General features: G+C 31.7%; 1 pseudogene; it reads left to right on the forward strand.

The window, feature by feature from the left end:
• LOC125369901 overlaps positions 1-11,997 on the forward strand; it is a 120,862-nt pseudogene extending 108,865 nt beyond the window's left edge.
• Positions 11,998-13,065: the final 1,068 nt, after the last annotated feature.

Raw genomic sequence — 13,065 nt, forward strand, 5'->3', positions numbered from 1 at the left:
GATTCGATGTTAAAGGTATTATGTCATTTGGAATGAAAGATAGATCCGTTACCTTTATTATCTACATTAAGTCACATGACGACAAAGATACTTCCTCACTTTCTTATAAACTTTTTATTTACATAGCATGATAAGGAAGCAATATGTCATTGTATGGCTTTAGTCTTGTGGTACTTCTACTTGTCATATGGTATCACAGAGCAAGCTATTCATTCCTAGGTTTTGGGGACATTTTGGTCGGGTAACATCTACAATTTCTAATATCAATATCATGTCTCTGAAAATTATTATAGTATTGGGGCGGGCTATCATTTTGGAATATTGTGAATGTTATAATGAAATGATTTTTAAGACATGGATGTGCGGACATGCATACATATTATCATACTTTAATTAAAGTCTATTTATACATCCTGATACATTCATGAACTTAATCTCAATGCCTTTTTTCTAATTCTTACTGATAATGATCCACGAGTCTCTTGGCTTCTGATTGATGCTAGTGCATTGGAATTGTCATAGAAACCATGGCCATCTCACTTTTCATGGTCTTGCTTCTCGGAGTAGGATATCGGTTTCAGCATATACATTTTAACTAAATTATATTTAATGCTTTTTCACGTGTCTGAGGCTTAATTGATCCCGTAGTTGTTGAAGGTGCACGAGGCTGGCCTAACGCCTAAAACACTAAAATGTAGCGGATGTAGGCCTGGCTTTTAGTTTAAAGTTGTTTTTTCCTTTTCTTTAAACTGTTTCCATATTTATACAATCTCAGCATTAATCTCAATATGCAAGTGAACTTATGAAGATTCGCATACCAAATTAAAATAAACCATTGTAAGAAACAAAGCATGTTGCTTTAGATCGGAAGGGGATAAAAGTTGCTCCTAGAATTATTCGCATCATAATACCGGGTTTCTCCTCTATCTCTGTCGTCATCTTTCTTCTATGTTTTCTTTTTACTCTGCCTTCTCTTATTCTTCTCATCGATTTTACCTTTATTTTTTTAAACCCAAATAATTCCTCCTTTTCTTGCTTTTCATTTGTTATACTCTTTCACAAGCTCAATCTATAAAATGATGTCCTTGACCTTTTGATTACATCTCACCCCTCGGTTCTCATCTCTTTGGCTCTGCAACCTCTTTTTTCTTTCCTCTTCTCTACTTTTGGAAACCTCACATCCTACATTTCTAATGACAAAATAACTTTTCTTTTCATGTTGATTTTTAGTTATGCCATGTTAAATTATTGATGCTACCATTATCTTTGTATGACTCGATTGTTAATTATGCCATGTGCCTTAGCATTAAGTTTTATTTACTCGGTTTTGTCAAACATTTGTTACGAACAAAGTTGTTGATTGTATCAATATGTACATGTGTGTGTAAGTTTTAATTTCTTTGAAGTTTAATTCTTCATTTCTTCTTGCACTTCCGTCTCTCAGGCACTACAGGTCGACCTTCTAATAACTATGGTTGATCATATCACTTTTCTTGTCTTCCAGACATATCGCTTTTTGAACTACTGAACAATAAATTGAGGACTATAATGGATGACATAAAGGCTCCATTCCTTGCTGCTTTAACACAAGATGTACATGTCCTTCCCGACTTCCATGGAAACAGGTATATGATTAGTGATGAAAGGCCTTTTCAGGTTATAGTGCCTAAGTTTTTTTATAGATCTTTGAGCTATTCTTCATGATACAGGTCTCCTGCTGCAGATCCAAAAGCAAAGGGAATTATTTATGGTATGACCCTTGACATAAGTGATAGACAATTGGCTATTACCTTGCTGCCATGCTGGGTATTGCATGTGGTACACGCCATATTGTTTGGAGCATTGCAATGCTCATGGTCACACGGTAAGAAAGCATCTCGTTCAATCTTCATGCACTTTTTTTTCTGCAATTTCATGTTTTATATTATGTATAAACATATAACTCGACCTCATATTTTTAGTTGACTAGTATTATTAGGAGATTTGTTTTATATTGTAATTGTTTACCTTTTCAGTTATATGTTTCTTAGTTATTGGAATGATGACTATATCACGAAATGTAATTTGTTTTAAAACTTTCATTCTTTCTTTTATATCCTTATTCTGGCGGATTGACATGTTGCTTGCATGTGGTGGCCTTTCAAAAACCACATGTACGTCCAAGAACATCTGAGATATTATTGGTACTTATCTTCACTCTCTTTATTGTTTTACAATTTAAAATTTTCTCTCCATAATTTTAAAATTAGTATGCATTATTTTGATCGATGAATAGCCTTTGTATGTGAATTTTCATTTATGCCATAGTCGATGTTCATGTGTAGAGGAGTTAAGAATAAGACAGTTGGTTTATATCTTTGGCATTTGGATGAAGAAAAGATTGGGAATTGGTTAACGGTGGATATTCTTGCCCCACTGTAGCTACATTGTTGCTTATCTGGTTCAACCATTGCACCAAAATTGTTGATACATGTGCATTTACTTGCATTTACCTTTGCATAATTTTCCTAATTATTTCTTTTCCCACTTTGATATAATGTATAAGTGAAGTCTCAATGTTCACTAGTTATTAATTATTATGAATATGCTAGGAAAGTCTTTCAATCTTGAATTATTAGATTGAATAGTTCATGGAACCTCAAACTGAATTTTGGATAGTTTCTACCAATAAGGTTGGCATTGAGTTTTAGAGTTGGAAGAACTAAGCGGGTTTGATGTGCAGACAAGTTTTTCTTTTACAACATGTATAAAAATTAAAGAAATATGCACTAAATTCAATATTGTAAGTCTATAATAGCTTGCTCTGACTACTTTTGAGAATATTAGTTTTTTTTTCAGTGTTGTGTACATGTTAACAAACTTAATGCTTATTTATTGATGATTGGTGCAGGTTGCCATATTGTACTACCACGAGAAAGTGAGTCTATGCTATTGGCAAACTTTACCTCATTGATGGTAGAATTCAGCAACACATGGCAGACTTTACCTCATTGCTCTTTCAAAGTTTTGGTGTTTCTGTGTAATATAGAGAAGAAGTTGTAGAAATTGCCTAAATAAATTTTCACTTGCTTGTTTCTTATGCCATACTTTAGCACTGCCCAGATCTACTCATTTGGTTGAAGTTTTGATTACATTAATAAACCACCTCTGCATAGCCTTAAACTACATTAATTTGTTTTTTCTACTCAGCATTGTCTTTACTAGTCAATATGTTTTGAATTAGTAACAACTTGCTATTTTGTTGTCAACAGTACATGGATTGGCTCCCATTAATTTCAAAATCAATAGAGAGTTGTATGTTACTATATAAAAAAATTTGTAAATTGAGAGGACTGTGGGGGTGGTATATGCAGCTTGCTTCACTTGATTAAACATTAAACCAATATTCTAAAATGTAAGTAGCTGCTAACCTGGGATTAATACTTATGCAAACTGTTATACTCTATCGTCATATATTTTTTTTATTAATATCCATTTGATTCAGTTTAATTAACATGACCGTTTCCAGGTCATTCATCCATCAAAAGACCCAAAGGTGAAGCAGTGTCATGATGCCAAATACCGAGTGTTGCTTGCTGTTTATTGATGTTGATGTGATTGTGTGTGTTCGTATATTTAATATGATGTTAATCAGTCTTAAAAAAAATACTGCCACTATCCAAATATACCGATTGGACAGTGAAAGTGTGGAGCCTTTCAGTCTACTGGAGGATCATATTCTTAGTGGATCTAGAAGGCTTGAAAGTCAGATGTTCAGATAATTATGATGCACGAGACTTCGAAATGAACCTATAAATTTTCAAAAGTATTATAAGCATTTTAAAAAAGATTGAAACTATTTTCAAAATGTTTTTATCATTTTCGTAAAGTTTTAAACTTGAGCATTGTGTCCGATGGTCTTTCAATACACTTTACATGCATCGAGTCGCACGTGTTCACTCATGCATCATATATATTTCATGTCAAATACGTCGAGTAGCGTATCAGTCGGTCGGTCTCAGACATAATGCTGTAAGTTTTAAACAAAGCGAAAATGAAAAGTATACTAAAATATATTTTACTAAGAATTATTAAAGTATATTGAAGGGTTCGAACAAGACTCGATAGATCAAAGTTCTATGCATGGATGACGTTCGACACTTGAGACGTCACAGTAAACTGTATAGTGATTGCGAGTGCATAATAATATGATTGCTTATTGGTGAATTGCTTGTGATTGGTCAGGGAGGCTTTAAATAATAATTACTGTGTCACGGTTGCGTGGATGCTTAAAGAGGTTTTAAATAACATGGTGTTAGGGATATTGATGGGTCTAGGGTGTACTCATAAGAGAAATTTATAATAATTTAAATTTAATCATTTAATAATTTCGTGGGATTTTGATTATTTTGTTGATAGTTATTTTAAATGATTGTTTTACGAGAAAATTATTAAATAACTCGAGTTTAATTGAAGTAGGTTATATTTTATTATTTTAAAATTTTAGATAAGTTAAGTCTTTAAATTTACTTTCTTTTATACTTAAGAACTGGATTGATATTTTTTTATAATAATAAAATTTGTCTTTCCTGGTCATCCTCTGGGTTACGGTCTTACTCCTACGATTCTTGAAGGCGATAAATTTTGTATTGAAGAATTCACATAGATTTCAAGTGGGCCCGTTAGTTGAGGTCCTTGGCCAAACATATTTGATTAGGCTAAAATTTTGGCACATAACCTTTATTTGGGTTGTGGAGGGTGGATTTATTTATTATCGACCATAAACCTATGGTACATTTCTAAGTATTTGCCTGTATGTTTAGGAACTAGGTCTTGAAGCTAGAACTCCTGTGGGGACTTCACTAATTGATGCTCATCTTTGTTGTATCTTTTGCACGTTTTGTTTCTATGAAGACAATGTGTGATTTTAACATTATTTCTTCTTTGTCTCTCTAATTAAGGTTTTGATCACGAAATTGAACATGTTTGAATTTCGAAATGAAATTAGTATGGTATCAATTATAAATGGCAACCGCTTGAATTTAATGTTTATCACAATACAAAACGAAACCATATATTTTCTTGCCAGCATGAGACTCGTGCATTTTATGCTAATAGGTTTGCTAGGATGAGATTTCTTGGAATTTAGATGTTGGATGGAAATTGTACATAATGTAACTAAATATGTTGATATAATAATTATATTAAGCAATAGTCAGGTCTCTTTGTTTTTTATAGTTGTTGCTTAAAACAATGACTAATTTGATTCTTGATATCAATATTTTCATGATTCTACTTGTATTATATCTTGAACTTTCATCTGAAATGCTCTACGATACAAACTTGGAGGGAGTAGCTTAATTTTCACGGGTTGTAAGGCTACTGCCCCTCTCTTTGTTTTTTGCCAATTGTTCTTTTCTTCTATATCATTGGTTGCTTCTCAGTTATCTATATGTCCTTTGGGAGATGTAGTTATATTATAGAAGCAAAAAAATTACTAGTAAATTAATCTTCTTGTCAAAATTTACGGTCAGGATCATATTACACGTTTAATGGAATATACATACATCCGATTACAATAAATATTTAGCTTTTATTGTGCTTTAATTCATGACTATATGCATGGGGTGACTAATAGAAGTTTCTCATTATCTTGGTCATTAATTGATAGAAAAATAACATGTTTTATGTTTATCATTTTTATCATATTGTTTATGTTAGGGTGATCTGTAATAACTTTGACATTCTACAAGTAAGCATGAGTGATTCTTTACTCAGAGGATTGAACATTTGGGCTTTCATTCTCTTTATTCTACTTAGAAATTACTTTCCTTCTTGATGGATTACTAGAGGGTTCAAAAGTCCGATATTCAGAGAATCATGGTCCATTAGAGTTTGAAATGACCCTATATATAAAGATGTTTCTATATAGCTTCAAAAATATTATGAGCATTGAAAAAAATGATTAAAATTGTTTTCAAATAGCATTGTCATTTTTCTAAGTTTTGAACTTGAGCCTTGTGTCCGATAGTCTTTCAGTAGTCTGCATATGTATTGAGTCACACATGTTCATTCATGCATCATAAAATTCACATTTCAAATACATCGAGTAACATATTGGTTGTCGGTCTCAGACACAATGATGTGAGTTTAAAACAAAGAGAAAATGAAAAATTATACTAAAATTTACAGCAATTTAAATTTTATCGTTTAGTAATTTCATAGTGTTAGGGTTATTTTGGTGAGAGTTGTTATTTTAAATGATTATTTATGAGAAAATTATTAAATAATTGGAATTTAATTGTAGTAGTTTACACTTTTACTTTTGAATTTTAAATAAATTATATGTATATTGTTAATTTATTTTGGATTTAAGGATTAAAGTGATTTTTCATTAGATAACAAAATTTTGAGGAGGAAGATATTATATGAGTTAATACTTTTACATTAATAATAAATGGTTCTGACTTGATAGTGGGATAGTACTTGAGGTGGCAAAATATGTAGAGGACACTTATTCTTTAAGTATATCAAGAATTTATTTTATTAGATAATTATTTAGAATAAAGTTTAGTTTTCATTTAATAGGAGGATTAAAGTGAAAATATGACATTGATAGTGGATATTGTAGAGCGCATGTCCTTTTGTATGAGTAAGTTAGAACATACCAATTTAGTTTTAATTAATATCTCTTTATGTTTTTAAATTTAACATCTCAAGTAACCATTTATGTCCTAATTTTCTTTTCTTGCTATATATTCTCTACAATTTTTACTGTTCACCATCCTTTCCCTCTAATTATGGCTTTGTATGTCAATAGTAAAGGCTTTTTTTATTAAATCCAACTCCATAGCTCTCCTAGCTATTCTTTAAGCTTGTTTAAGATACTAACTTCTTGTTGGCATGAGTTGGGTTTACTAATTTTAGGCATGTGATATTATGATTTGATTGGAAATTGATGCTTGTACGATTTGGTCCATGCTTGAAGATTGAAGCTCGAAGTACATAAGGATTGGGTTGGCACAAGCGAAGTCGAAGGCTGTTTAGAGTTTAAATTGGAGAACTGATAATGAGTTTGAAGCTATCAAGTCCAAGAGTTACATTGTTTGAGAATGATTCTTGGGCTAATTATAACTTCTTAATTTGCTTATTTTGTTACTATCTCCATCATTAGGTTAGTAACTATTCTTTAATTTTATTTAGTTACATGAAATGAATAAGGGTTTGGGTTACTTTAAATGATGATTATTGACTGTGCTGTGTTTGATTTTATGTTTATGGCTTAATTTTTGTATTGTGGCATGAGATGTTAGATTGGTGCTATGCCAAATTATGTAAATTTTAGGTTGGTCCATCGAAGTGTGAATTTGATTGGAATTTCGGATTTTTGTCCTGTGTGTGACAGTCCACTTGTTTGAGCATTATCTAGAGTTCCACAACTCCAAAAGAGGCGAAATCTGAACCTATAGAAACTTTGATCCATCCTCTAAAACTATTTATTTTGTGGAAGGCCTAATTCTACTGTTTTGGAAGTAAAATTGAGTATTATATTTTTATGGTCAATCTGACCTGACAAATTGACGTATCTACAATGTTTTATTTAGTTCTCTTTGTTCACCTTTCCAAATGGCAGAAGACCAATTAGAAATGAAACTAGACTTAATGTCTTTGTGATATGGAAAAGATGGTACCAGTAATGCTTCCTAGAATTTTTTGAGACAATTTTGAGTAGAGCCTCAGAAATCTGTCATATATGACAGTTTGTTGATTATGTATGTGATATATTTGCTGATTAATTGCTTGAGAAAATCTATTTTTTTGATGCCATGTGATTAGTATGTGATATATTTGTTGATATATTGCTGGTGGGAGCTTTGGTTTTGTAATTAAAGGTTGATTTTAATATTTGTTTGCTTAAGCCACGAATTGTTTTAAGTTTTTCTTGTGGTCAAGTTTGAAAATTAATATGCGAATTCTGACACATGAATGATTGATTTTTGGGTATGTTGTTTCGTATACGTGTAGTTTATGGGTATAAAATGGCACTTTGATCCAGCGGTTGGATCTTGACTTATGGCCATTTTCTAGGGACTACACGGAGAATTTTCTAAACTAGAATTAGGGATCTTCCTTGTTTCTTTGGATTCTTTGTCTAGTTTGGAAAATTGCAATTACCCTTTTAATTCAATGAATATATGACAGGCTTCTATACAAGAATTTATGGGATTTAAGCCCTTAGTGTAAGTTGAAAGTGGTGCACGATTGGTCGATATAATCTGATTAGATCTTTTATTATTACCTTTGGTTTTGATATCAATTTCATGATACTTTATTTAAAACTTTCCATCAACATAAGGAAAGGGTTTTTAGAACTTCTTATGTTAAGGCCCGATTTCCAGTTGTGTCACTTGATTCTTATGTTGAGCGAGCATAGCAATAGAGTACACCCTCAACTCCATGATTTATCTGATTATAACACTTTCTTCTTTTAGGATGCACATTGATAAAGTTTATTTATTATACAATTTGAAACATAGTTCGTATCTATAAAAAGAAGCAAAGCATAATGTTGTTGGCTTTTAACATATCATTTTAGTTCGCATTTCACAGATATTTTACTCTTATTTTTACGACATCAAACGGGGATGAAGTGTAGCTTTCCTTGGTCATTCTCTAGGTTCGGTTTGACTCTTGCGGTGCGAAGGCAAGAAATTTTATATTGAAGAATTCACATTGATTTCAGATGGTGCTTCATTGAGGTCCATTGACCAAGTCGCATTTGATTAGGTGCTAAATTTTGGCACATAACCTTTATCTAGGCTTTGCAAAGTGGATCTATTATTATCAACCATAAACCTATGGGACATTTCTATATTGTTTATTTCAAGTATTTGCCTATATGTTTAGGAACTAGGTCACGAAATTTGGAACTCTGTCGGGACTTCAACCGATTGATGCTTATCTTTGGTAGTGTGGGGATCATGGAGAGTGTTCCTTTTCTTGATTATATAAATATATATGCGTCTGTCTAAAATTTCAATTTCTTTCAGAAGTTTATTCTTTTATTTTCTTCTCTTTTGCACGTCACGTCTCTCAAGCATACACCTAATTATGCACCTTTAATAACTATGTTTGATCATATATTACTTATCCTTGTCTTCCAGACATTTCATTGTTTGAACTATTGAACAATATTTTGAGGACTATAATGGATGACCTAAATGCTGCATTTGCTTTAACATAAGATGTAAATGTCCTTCCGACTTTCATGGAGCGGGTAAATGATTAGTGAATATAAGGCCTTTTAGGGTTATAGTGCCTAATTTTTTATTAATCATTGAGCTTTTAAATTCTTTATACTCGGGTCTCTTGTTGCATATCCAAAGGTAAAGGGATGTGGCATGACCCTTTACATTAGTGATAGACAATTGGCTCTTTCATACCTTGCTGCCATGCGGTATTGCATCGATACACACCATATTGTGGAGCATTGCAATGCTCATGGTCATAAAGTAAAGCATTGCTTTTAATCTTCACGCATTTATTTTTTATAATGACATGTTTTATATTATGTTTAAATATATAACTGCATCTCATACTTTCAGTTGATTTGTATTATTATGAGATTTGTTTTATAATGTAGTTGTTTATATTTTTAGCTATGTGTTTCTTAGTCAGTGGAATGATGGCTATACCTCCATATGTAATTTGTTTTAACACTTCCTGTTCTTTCTTGTATATCTTCTTCCCTTGCAGGTGACATGCTGCTTGCATGTAGTGGCCTTTCAAGAAACTGTGTTTGTTCAAGAATATGCAGATATTATTGGTACTTATCTTCATAATCTCTTTATATTGTTCACAGCTTAAAATTTTTCCCACTGATTTTAAAATTATAGTGCATTCTTTTGATCAATGGATAGCCTTCATAAAGTTTCATTGCTGCCACTGCAATTTTTTCTCATTATTCTTTTCCCAGTTTGATATAATATATCGTGAAGTCTCAATGTTCTCTAGTTATTAATTATTGTGAATATACGTTGTTAGGAAAGTCTTTCAATCTTGAATTGGTGGCTTGAATAGTTCATGAAACCTCAAATTGAACCTTGTATAGTTATACCAATAAGGTTTTGATGTAGGACGAATTTAGGAAACCTATTCTATATTGATTTCTTGAAAAAATAAAGGTTAAGATTGAATTTCATATCTGATTTAGCAGAAATTCTGATATGAAATAGAGGAATAGAAAAGAAAAGACAAGAAAACTTCTAAGAGTCAAGACATCGAAGGTTTCGGATCACACCTAAAGAAGATTTAAACATACAATTCTAGACCAACAATTTGCAGGAAATATTTGTTAATAAACTTGGAAAACTTTTAATAATAATTGTTATAAGCCTAGATATTTATAGGCTAAACTAATCCTACCACTACTAAATTAAGTTAAACTTTTAATTCGCGCTTAAAATAAATAAAGACTTTTAAAAATGAATTTTAACTATTGTTCCAGCAAAACTGGAAATTACAGAAATTCCCCTTGCAAAGCTAGAAATTATGGAAATACCTTTTAGGTGTTGAAATTATAAAATTAGACCAAAACACTAAATCTCATGATTCTTTGAATTTTATTTTTCTTGATATCAGGTTCATAGTGAGTTTCAGAGTTAGGAGAACTGTGCAGGTTGGGATTGCAACAAATTTGTCTTTTAGAACATATATACAATTAAAGAAACATGCACTAAATTCAGTATTGTAAGACTATGATAGCTTGCTCTGACTATTTTTGAGAGTAATAGCTTTTCTATTATTTTTTCACTGTTGTGTGCATGTTAACAAACTTAATACTTACTTGTTCATGACTGGTGCAGGTTGCCCTATTGTATTACCACGAGTATTAGGTGTTGTTATTCTTGGTGTTGTTGCCGTAAAATATGCCAGTCTCAGTGAGGCCATGATGGCCCTGAATGCAGCCGGTCAGGGATGCATGAGCTCTTATTTCTAAATCTTCAGTTCAATTCATAACTTTTATGACATATAACTACATACAAAACAATAAATGACTAGGGGAGAGGTTTTAAGTGAGTGCAAAACATAATGCAACTTTTCTTATGCGTTCTGTTTTTGCTAGAATTCCAATTAGTCATTGTTTTCTCTTGGTTCGTTCCATTCCCTCCACCTTTCTCCACCTCTCTAAGAAATAAATGAGAAAAATAGACAAAACGACTTTGAAGGAAGTATTACTTCAATGACGTTGACCTCAATTATGCTACAAAATTTTATAGATCAGTTGTGAAAAAATAAATCTAAAGGCCCTTGCTTAAGATCGGGGCTTGAAGGTGATGGTAGAATTTAACAACCCATGACAGACTTTACCTTATTGCTCCTTCAAAGTTTTGGTGTTTTATGTATTATAGAGAAGAAGTTGCAGAAATTGCCTAAATGAGTTTTCACTTGCATTTTGTTTCTTATGCCATATTTTAGCACTGTCTAGGTCTAGTCATTTGGTTGAAGTTTGATTACATTAATAAACCACCTCTGCATAGCCTTAAACTACATTAATTTATTTTTCTACGCAGCACTGCCTTTACTAGTCAATATGTTTTGAATAGTTATCTATTATGTTTGATTAGTAACAACTTGCTATTTTATTGTCAACGGTACATAGATTGGCTCCCGTTAATTTCAAAATCAATAGGAGTTGTATGTTAATGCAAACTGAGAGGACTGTAGCTACTAACCTGGATATTCTAAAATGTAAGTAGTACGCTAACTTTGGGATTAAGACTTGTGCAAACTGTTCTATTATGTCGTCATATATATTTTTTATTAATATCCACTTGATTCAATGTAATTAACCTGACTCTTTTCCAGGTTATTCATCCATCAAAAGACCCCAAGTTGAAGCAGTATCATGATGCCAAATACCGAGTATTCCGGGAGCTTTATAAGCAGCAACTATCTCAATGTGCATTAATTGCTAAAGCTTGGAATAGGTCCTGCTGCTACTCAGGACTTGTGTAAACTTGTGCAGGATCATAAGAGTTGATAAAATCTCAGAAAGAAATCTTTGCAAAGTTGATTGGCATTTTCATCAGGTACATAACCCGGAGATTTTAGCAGTTCGAGCTACGAAAATAAATGATGCTTCCGATTTTTGTTTTTCTTATCAACTTGTTATTGATTCCGCCATTGGAATGGCTTCACATTTAAAGCCTCAAGGTCTTTGACTAGAAAGTTTCGAACAATCTCATGTCTTTCTAGACTAATGGTTCTACGTGAATTAAATGGAGGCAGAGAGAGGTTATCTGATATCTGCAATTTGCATAATATTTAAATAAACTACATAAAGAGAAAAAGAAACTATCAATGTAAACAAAAAATTGTGTTTGATAAAGTTATCTATAGTTGGTGCTGTTTATATGTTTAATGATGTAGACATCAATTTAATTATTTTTTCTCCTTTTTATTAAAGTATCGTATTTATTATTCTTCCAGAAGAATTTAATTAAAAGAAATAACAAATATTTTATTTTAATATTAAATTAGTATTTTTAAGGGATATAAGAAATAATTTAAATTGTTATTTCTTTGTAAAAAAATTCAAATTAAGTTATTTTAAATTAAAATTAAAAGAATAGTAAATAAGATTAACTAAATAATAAAAAGGTTAATTTAGTCTATTCATTTTAAAACTAAGAGTTGGTGAAAAGCTTCAAATTTGAGTTGTGAATTGAATACTAGTTTTTTATGACTGATAGCTTGCTCTGACTACTTTTGAGAATAATAGTTTTCGGTTATTTTTTCAATGTTGTGCATGTTAACAAACTTAATGCTTACTTGTTCATGGTAGTGCAGTTGCCCTATTATACTACCACGAGAAAGCAAGCTGTTCTATTGGGTATTGCTATTCTTGGTCTTTATTCTTTAAAAGATATGCCAATCTCATGAGGTGTGAGGGCCTTGAATGCGGCCGGTCGGTATGCATGACATCTTGTTTGAATTTGCAATTGAATAACTTTTATGACATATCACTAGATGCGAACAATAAATGATTAGGACAATGTTTTTCGGTAAGTACACAATATAATG

Source organism: Ricinus communis, chromosome 1 (assembly GCF_019578655.1).
Source record: "Ricinus communis isolate WT05 ecotype wild-type chromosome 1, ASM1957865v1, whole genome shotgun sequence".
Lineage (NCBI taxonomy): Eukaryota > Viridiplantae > Streptophyta > Magnoliopsida > Malpighiales > Euphorbiaceae > Ricinus > Ricinus communis.